Raw genomic sequence first — 10,591 nt, 5'->3', positions numbered from 1 at the left:
AATATTAAACATTCAAGATTCAGACTTATACTGAGTTCACACATGATTTTAATAGAAATATGCCAAAATGGACATTCTATATCTAATATTTTGTCATTGCGAACACTTCTTAGGTTCTAATATTAAGGCTACTAATTTAGAAGTAAATATTCCTTATTGGTATTTTAAAAAATCAGTGATTGTTACTTATTTTAAACTTTAAATGTATTGCTGTCAAAAATGATCATGTATTTTTCTGACATTTAAAATGTCACAATCATTTTGGAGAATAGGAGGATAATTATAAACTCTGGACAAAACATAAAATAAAACTACCTGAGGACTCTGCTGAGTAAATAAATATAGGGAGAATTTGGAAAGGAGGTCAGTCTTAAAGGAAGTGACCACATGACGATGTTTCCTGTTTTAGGGAACAGGTAGCTAAAATACCAGTAGAAAATATAACTGTATTTTACGTTGGAAGAACCTCCCCCCCCCCCAACAAAGGAGTCGGGGAATCAGGGTTGCCAAAGAGTGACCAGGAAACCCTAGGGAAGAAAGAAACTAAATTCTCTGTATGAGTTTGTCAAGATTATATACATTTTCAGAGAAAAAATGAAAGTAGTCTGATTTGAAATCTGAGCTTCTTTATACCAAAGGTTTCTCAGATTTTTGGACCAACTTAGATTTTGCTAGATAGAAACATTAACTCTCTTCAGAACAAAATAAAATGATTACAAATACCCACAATACAATGTTCACAACGTTCAGAATACAATCCCAAAGTACTTGGCATATAAAAAGCCAGGTAAATGTAATCATTTTCTCAAGGAAAAGAAAAGGAACATACACCGAAAATGACTCAGATGTTGACATTATTTAAAAAACATTTAAAACAGCTCTTAATATTTGTTACTGAGGTAAGTAAACTAAATTTAGAGCATTTCATCAAAGAAGTAGAAAATATCCTTTTAAATGGAAAATTTAGAATGGAAAAATGCAGTCTCAGAGTATTTAGAGGCAAAGCTTAATAGCAGAAAGGAGATGTCAGAGGAAAGGTTCAATAAGTTTGAAGAGAGATTGATAGTGATAATATCATCCAATCTGAAAAAGAGAGAGAAAAATTAATGAATAATATGGTCAGAGCCCCTGGTATAGGTGGGGTACTTTTTCCCCATAAGCTTTGACCATTTTATTCATTCATTTATCTGTAATGGGTAATTGAACTGCCAAAAGAAAAAAACATGAGAGAATTGAGCAGATAAAATGTTTGTATGAATAATTGCTGAGTATCCCTAAATTTGGAGAAAACATAGATTTATAGATTCAAGAAACTTCACAAGATCCAAGCAGGATGAGTTTCACACACGCGCGCGCGCACACACACACACACACCCCAAGTTCATCAGAGTTAAACTACTAAAACCAACATTAAGAAAATTTTTGAAATCAATTAGAAAAAGAATTATACATTAAATATGGAGGAACAGTGACTCCGTGTGTGTGTGTGTGTGTGTGTGTGTGTGTAGGAACAATGATTCTAATGATCTCTGACTTTTGTACAGAAACCATGGAAGCCAAAAGAGTGAGAAAGCATTTGTAACGCTAAAAGAAAAAACAAAGGTGAAATAAAGTTTGCCAGAGTAAATCGAAGAGAAACTGTTGATGCCAGATCCACACCACAAAAGAGAAATGTGAAATAACACTTCTTAAGGCTGAATTAATTATTCCAGATGTAAATTCTAATCTTTAGGGATGAATAATGAAAATAATAAATGGTAAATATCTATGTGAATATAAATATAAACAAATACATATATGAAACAAATTTATATATGAAATTATACCAATGAAAATAAAAGCACACTTTAAAAAAAAAGTAACAGATCAATTTTTTAAAAAGTATTTAATTCCAGTATAGTTAACATACAGTGTTGTATTAGTTTCAGATGTACCATATAGTGATTCAACAATTACATTTATTACTCAGTGCTCATCATGATAAGTGTACTCTTAATCCCCTTCATCTATTTCACTCCTTCCCCTACCCACCTACCCTCTGGTAACCATCAGTCTGTTCTCTATAGTTAAGAGTCTATTTTTGTTTGTCTGTTTTTTCTTTGTTCATTTGCTTTATCAAATTCCACAGATGAGTAAAATTATATGGCATTTGTCTTTCTCTGGCTGACTTGTTTCACTTAGCATTATACTTGCTAGATCCATCCATGTTGTTGTAAATGGCAAAATTTCATTCTTTTTTATGGCTGAGTAATACAAAAGTACTAATTTGAAAAGATATTTGCACACCCGTGTTTATTAAAATATCATTTACAATAGCTAAATTATTTTTTTTTTTAAAGATTTTATTTATTTATGTGACAGAGAGACAGCCAGCGAGAGAGGGAACACAGCAGGGGGAGTGGGAGAGGAAGAAACAGGCTCATAGCAGAGGAGCCCGATGTGGGACTCGATCCCGGTACGCCGGGATCACGCCCTGAGCCAAAGGCAGACGCTTTAACGACTGCGCTACCCAGGCGCCCCAACAATAGCTAAATTATTGAAGCAGCCCAAGTATCCACCGATAGATGAATGGATAAAGAAGATGTGTGTGGGGGGGTGGGGGTGTTTATTTTACATATCAATTTTAAGGTTGATATGGAAGTTTAAACAGCGTACAAAGTAAATTTAAAATAGAAGAACAGTTGGAGGAAAAACACTACCTGACTTCAAGATATAAAGTTACAATAATCAAGACTTTGGGTTCATAGAGTTTTCTGAAAGAACATATAGTAAATACCTTAGCATTTGCAAGCCATATATATGGTCTTTTCACAATTACTAAACTCTTGTCTTTATATTCTGGAAGCTGCATGGGCAATACATAAGCAAATGAGCTTGTTGTGTTCTAGTAGAATTTTATTTACAAAAATTGCCAGCATGCCCAACTTCCTGTAGGTCATAATTTGCTGACTTTGATCAAGACTATGAAATTGGCAAAAGAATAGACCTATAGATTAATGGAACAAAATAGAGTGTCCAGAATAGACTCACTTATATTTGGTCAGTTTTCAACAAAGATGCTAAATAAATTCATTGGTAAATATTTGGTAGTAGTTTCTTTATGTAGTTATAATTTGCATTTCCCAAGTAATGGTGTCATGTATCATTTGTCTGTGAGATTTTTATTGCAGTATTTGGGTGTTTTTTTTTTTCTGTTCTATTTTTAAAAAATATTTTATTTATTTATTTGACAGAGAGGGAGAGATAGCGAGAGAGAGAGTGCATGCAGGGGGAGCGGCAGGCAGAGGGAGAAGCAGGCTCCCCCGAGCAAGGAGCCAGATGTGGGGCTAGATCCCAGGACCGAAGGCAGATGCTTAACAGACTGAGCCACCCAGGCGCCCCTGAAGTATTTGTTAAAATCTTTTTGTTGTTGTTGTTTTGGTGAAAATGTAAAAAGACTGGCAGTATAAAGATTTGATGAAGATGTGGAGCTACTGGAACTCTTACATGTTGACAATGAAAATGTAAATTACACACCAGTTTGGAAAATGGTGTGGTAATTTCTTAAAATGCTAAGAAAATACCTACCAAATAAGCCAGGAATTTTATCACTAGTTATTTACACAAGAGACATAAAAAGTTATGTCCACACAACGACTTGTAAATGAATATTGATAGATTTATCCCATAATAGCCAAACCTGAAAAAATCCTGTGCACAGCAACGGATGAATGGATGGAATAACTATGGCATATCCATGCAATGGAATAATGACAATCAAAACTAACCAATCTCTGAAACAAGCAAGGGCAGGGATGAAATGTCAAAATCACTATGCTGCCTACTAGGTGTTATGTGAGTGATGAATCACTAAATTCTATACCTGAGACCAATATTACACTCAATGTTAACTAACTAGACCTTAAATAAAAACTTGAAAAAATAAAATTAAATACAAATTTAAAAATCACTATGCTGCTTGAAAAGTCAGATATATCTCTATCTATCTATATCTATATCTATCTATATAATTTTAGAAAATTCAATCTAATTTAGAGTGAACAAAAGACAGTTAGTAGTTCCTTATGACTGGGGATGGAGGAAGGAGTAGAGAATGATGAGGCATAAGGGATCTTTTAAGGGTAATGGAAATGGTTTGTATCTTGAGTCTGGTGGTGGTTTGATAGTAATATACAATTTTTAAAACTCACCACATTTTTAATTTTAAATGGATGCAGTTTGCTATATAGAGTTTATATGTTAATAAAGGTAATACAATGAAAATTACATGAAAAATTATTTACAAGTAAACCTAATTTAAGAAGATGTTCATAATGTAACTAGATGCAGTATAGAGAACTGTTTTGAGGTTCATTCTAATCTACTATTTGAAAGAAATTTTGGGGAGGAATAGTCCAGTAACTTCTTGTGAGATAAAATTTGGCATCTTAAAATTTTGAGACTAGGGTTGTATATTGATTTCATTTTTAATAAAAAAATGGTCCATTTTTGTAACCATCAGAGTGCATTCAGGAAACAAATCACTAAGGGATTTTAAAAAGTTACAGATTAATTAACTATTAACAAGAGATTGGGCTATTATTATTCGGTAAAATTATTGGCTCCTTGGATAAAGAGAAGTCTAAGGAAGATAGGAATAGTGTTACGGGGATAGGTAGTAACAGGATCGTGTAGAATAATAATCTGATGGTAAGAATATCCTTACTGCATTACTTTGACTGGCAGATAAAGACAATAGAGTAGTATATTAACTGTGAATAAACAAAACACAGTCTAATTTCATCTTACATGGGAACTTTATCTTAATTGATTAACAGCTGTTCTTAATTCTTTATTTATTGTATTGCCATAAACAGAACAGATGGACATTTGACAACACAGCGTCTGATTTTCAAATTTATGCACAAATGCTTTCTAGTTTTTCTTAGTTATAGCTGATTTCATTCTTATAGGCAGCCTTATATTTCTAGTTTTTTATATTACTTTCCATGGAGAAAAAAAGACACATACTGTTACACATTATTTTATATACTAAAGTAGAGCAGTTGTTTGCTTTCCTATAGTTACAGAATCCTAACTGTCCTCAAGAGATCATTTAATGTAATCTCATGTCCTTATATTATACCCGATTCCATTAAAATTTTCAAGCACAGCACTAGTTCTTTATCAAGTTCCTAAATAGGCTTCCTATTTCCATTACTCTCTTTTATCTTAAACCTAGCCTCTAGTATTCCAGTTTATATATGTCATTAGACAACATCACCTCATGGTCATTGGCTTCAATATTTGACTGGTTTAGGGAAAACATCGGCTCTAGCAAGAGATAATTACCAAAGTTATAAACATTGCTTTAAAATTTAGAACATAAAAAAGTAATCCATTCAATAATCTTTTACGTAGAGCCAATTTCCCCTTAGGTATGGTCCTCATAATGCCTAATATGCTTCACCATCTCCAAAGTAGGACGTTTTATACAATATTCGCTTGGGTTATTTAAGCTGAGCATAAATTCTAAAGACAAAGAGAAAGTAATCTGAGTTCAAAATCATTCTAGATTTCTGTTATTTTTCTCTAATATTTTATTATTTTTGTCCTTCTGTTAAATTTAGTTATATTTTTAGTAACTTGGCTTTACAAAGTAAGTACAAATCCAGTAACATTTACAGAACTTACAGGATTTCAAGCAAAGTGTAATATTCTTTTGTTTTTTATTTCCTCCATTGGTTTAAGCACTCTTTATTTGAACTATATGATATAATTATATGTACAACTAACTTACATGATAACAAACAAAATAGAATTATGGTAAGCATATATCTCATTACATAGAAGAGTTTTTCCCAAGCATACTAAAGGGTAACCTAGAGAATGTCAGCATTAGATATAGTCAGTATGGTAAGTGGATGAATGGTGGTAAAAATGGCAAAGTTTTTTGAGTTGAAATTGTTTTTAAGAGTTTCTGTTGACTTACTCTTCCTGTTCCACTATACTACTGACTAAATTGGCCATAAACACATATAGTGAATCTCTGCAAATATATGCATCACAAAGATACACAGCATGTTTTAGTGGGAAAAGTACTAATTTCAGAAATATTTACTTAACTATACATCCATTTAAACATTTGCCCAACAACATATTTAACCTCTTCTTGTTTACGGGGCTCTGGGCTGAACACTGGTGATATGTAGAGAAATCAAAATATTCAAAGACTGGGTGGTTTCAAGTCCAGTTTCACTTACTAAATGAATGATCTGGAAAAAAATCAGTTTCTTACTCTAATCTTCAATGATTTTTTTTATAAGATAGAAAGTATACATAGATATGATGAAAACTAAATGAGTTAGTATGAGAATGGGCCACTCACAAGTATTAATATAAATAATTGTTGGCAATACCTGTTTTTCTTAGTACACTGAGTTTTTAAAATGATGAGCAGTATAGGTAAGGAGAGAAATATAATAAATGAGAGATAAGAGCAATTTCAAAACATATGCAGAAATAGGAGACATTGAGCAAATATAAGGAATTAGAACACCACTTGGCCCTTGAGAATAAATCCTGAAGTTTCTGAAAGAGTTAGGGATAATCAGTTTGAATTGCCCTGGTAAGCATTTATGGTTAGTTTTGTTTTGTGTATTTTCTTAGATCCGATATAATTATATTAGAGGTAAAATCGTAAACATTAAAGAGAGGAGTCATAAAAATTCCCTGGATTTACATAAAATGAAGGCTTTGTTAAGTTAGGCTAAGAAAATGTTACTTAAGCTAAACCAGGATTTATCTATTAAAACTTTCAAGTTACTTAGCATTCATTATCTTTTTTTTTTTTAAAGATTTTATTTATTTATTTGACAGAGATAGAGACAGCCAGCGAGAGAGGGAACACAAGCAGGGGGAGTGGGAGAGGAAGAAGCAGGCTCATAGCGGAGAAGCCTGATGTGGGGCTCGATCCCATAACGCCGGGATCACGCCCTGAGCCGAAGGCAGACGCTTAACGACTGCGCCACCCAGGCGCCCAAGCATTCATTATCTTAAATATATAAAGTTAATTACCAGAGACTGTTTTCAGCTATTCTCCCCTGAAAAACACCCTCCCTTCTCTTTGGAAACACATGATCATAGGTGATAAAGAAAGGATGGATAGTTAAAAATACAGATAAGTCATAATTTTGTTTCTTGATAAAAGCACTTTATATTTATTTCAGTTTTTACAATATTAAATTGAACTGTATTTTTGAATTAATGGCTCAGGGCCACCTGGGTGGCTCAGTTGGTTAAGTGTCTACCTTTTGCTCAGGTCATGATCCCAGGGTCCTGGGATTGAGCCCTACATCAGTGGAGAGCCTGCTTCTCCCGCTCCTTCTGCTGCTCCCTCTGCTTGTTCTCAATCTCTCTCTGTGTCAAATAAATAAAATCTTATAAAATGTTAATGGCTCAATGTAAGCCCTCTGATAAAATGCTAAGTGATAGGGAAATACGTACTGTTTGCTAGAAGTACATACCTTAAGTTTTAGCCAATAATTGCTCTTGTGTAATTTATTTAGTTTTCTGCATTTATAAGCTTTAGGGTAAAAATTTTGGAATTTTAGTTTCTTTCATTCATTTTAAGCTAATATTTTACTTATAGAAAATAATTTTCTTCTACTATGTCCGTAACAGATGACGTCTGGCTAGTAGGTAGAATAAGACAAGTGTAACAGAAGCAAGAATTGAATATTATGGGGTATATCTTGGATAATCATGTTTGGCAGGAATGTATTTAAGTGTAATAATTAAATCTGGAAAAAGAATTAATATGTTTATTAAACAGGGGCGCCTGGGTAGCACAGTCGTTAAGCATCTGCCTTCGGCTCAGGGCGTGATCCTGGCGTTCCGGAATCAAGTCCCACATCGGGCTCCTCCGCTGGGAGCCTGCTTCTTCCTCTCCCACTCCCCCTGCTTGTGTTCTCTCTCGCTGGCTGTCTCTCTGTCACATAAATAAATAAAATCTTTAAAAAAAATACGTTTATTAAACAAATATTTATAGACAGGTGTCCATGTGTCAGGCACTTTCCTATGTGCTGGGTATAAAAAGCAGAGAATGAAATACAGACCACACACACACACACAGACACACACACACACACACAATCACTGCCCTTAAGGATATTTTATTTTTATTGTTTTATGAATCCGGGTTTACAAGTAATAGGAAATGTGGATATTGGGGATAGAATCTTCAGCAAGTTGTAGGTGATTTAAACCAATCTTATGGAACAGGATTCATTCAGGAAGGGGCAGACAGAAGTCCAACTCAGGCAGATACACAAGGTCAGCATCCAAAGGCTAAAAATAATGGAGCAGGATAAAAGGGAAAAGAGTGCTGTACAAACAAGGAATAATTAACAGGTGGAAAATAACAAATGCTAGATGACTTAAGCTTCAGTCTTATTCCTGGTCAGTGAATGAAAATTCAGAGTGAAGCAAATCTTACCACTAAGCTTCCTCCATGACTCAACTTGGCATGCTTAAAAGTGGAATAAAAAATTATACACTTTCAAGCTGACTTCTAAAAATTAATTGTTCTGGATCATTTACCTCCTTATTTAAGAGAATAAACTTTTGCTTTTGCTTTAATCATCATTATAGAAATTTATAAAATATGCCAACTTTGTTTCTCTGTTGAATTATCAAAGATATGGTATTAGCATTTATTTCTGCCTTATGTCAAAAAAGGCTAAAATTACTATGAAAGCTAATTCATCCATAAAAGACTACAGTTAAAAAATATGAAACTCGGCCTTGGAGGTTCTAGGGTAAGACAAGATTCACTTTGTCCTTCTGATTGTTGCTTTTGTACAAACATGACATTTTGGTTGGAATTTGTGTTTGACAGCTCTATAATGTAATTTTCCAGAATGTGTTGAAGTGGAACCAGATGTCATTGGCTTCATTCAGTAGATTTTCTGCCTGATGGAAAACACCATTACTATTCTATTTATTTTTACAACCAATGAAAAAATTGATTATTTTGATTTGTCGCGTTCTTTTATACATAATTTTCCAGGAGATAAAGACCATATATTAGCCCTTATATATGTCCATGATTGAGCATTAATTGACTTTGATCTGTAAGAAACTGCCTGTGTTTAGTTCCGTTTTGGCATTACTTGCACTAGCAGTTAACAGGTAACTTACTGGCTTAAGAAATACATGTGGGCGAGGGGAGAATTCTGTGAAATAATTTAAAGGGTGTTCATGTAAAAGCTATCTGTAAGTATAGAGATTGAAAAAGGGATTTTATAATATAAAACCAATTCATAATTGGAGAGTAGAAATGAAGCTGAGTCAAATACAAGTGCCAAGTGAAAAAACAGTTTTGGGGTATAGCCCTGTTGGAGAAAGGAGGCAGAGTTAAGACTGAGGTTGATATTGGAGCTCAGAGGTGAGATTTAGGACATGGTGTAGGTCAGAGTGTCACACCTGGAAAAAAAATATATCTATAAGTTGTAGGTATTGGAATAAAGAACCCCAGCCAGACATGAATTTTTGTTTTGTTTTGTTTTTTTGTTTTTTGTTTTTAACACTAGTTAACTTGAAATCAGTAGTTAAAAGTAAAACATTACTTAAAATTTTCTATCAGATTAATCAGTTACCTACCTTTATGACTCGAGGGAAGCTGTGACAACTTAGTAAATAGGCTATTGGGGCTCTTAGGTGGCTCAGTTGGTTAAACCTTGGACTCGGTTTTAGGTTAGACTCAGGTAATGATCTCAGGGTCCTGGGACATAGTCCTGTGTAGGGCTCCACACTTGGCATGGAGTCTGCTTGTCCCTCTTCCTCCCCCTTGCTCCTCCCCAGCCTCACACACTCATTCTCTCTCTCCAATAAATAAACAAAATCTTAAAAAAAAGAGAGAGAGGCTATTGCTGGGCACTGTTATAATTTTCAAACTTTTTCAAAGTACATTTTGCTGCTTATCTCTTTTCCCTTAATAAAAAGGGAGAAATCTCTCTTACCATGCAAAGTGTAACTTTAATTAAACTATTTAGCATATTGACCTTGAGAATAAAATAATTTAGTATAAGAGAAACCTAAACCACAGTGAGTTTGTGATTTTTAATGTATAGACTCAAGTTCTTTATTTGCATTTGTCTCCTAGCAATACTTTTCAGCATGAAGGTAATATATGTAGATAAGAAATTGGGATGGTGAAATGGTAGGTGGGAAATGGAAATCTTAGAACTTCAACACAAAAGCCCACCATCTGATATAATACTGATTATTTTGCATAGTAAGAGTGTAGACATAAGGTGTTAGAACAAAGGGTATTATGAATCAGGTACCTGCATTATGTCCCGTGGTCCCAGACTATACATATGCACAGTTAAGTTTTTATTATTATTATTATTATTATTATTATTAATTTTCCTGCTTATCATTAGGCAATATGATAAATAATATAAGAACCTCTTTGTACTTCTCAAGCCTATCTTAATCATCAGCTAGCTTTTCATGGGACGTCATTTGAAAATGAAAAGAAAGGGAAGAAGAAAGGGGTGGGTAAACAGAAGGGGGAATGAACCATGACAGACTATGGACTCTGGGA

This window comes from Ursus americanus, chromosome 13 (genome assembly GCF_024610735.1).
Source record: "Ursus americanus isolate L20-20 chromosome 13, mUrsAme1.1.p, whole genome shotgun sequence".
Lineage (NCBI taxonomy): Eukaryota > Metazoa > Chordata > Mammalia > Carnivora > Ursidae > Ursus > Ursus americanus.
The sequence above is the reverse complement of the archived record's forward strand: the minus strand, read 5'-3'. Positions refer to the sequence as shown.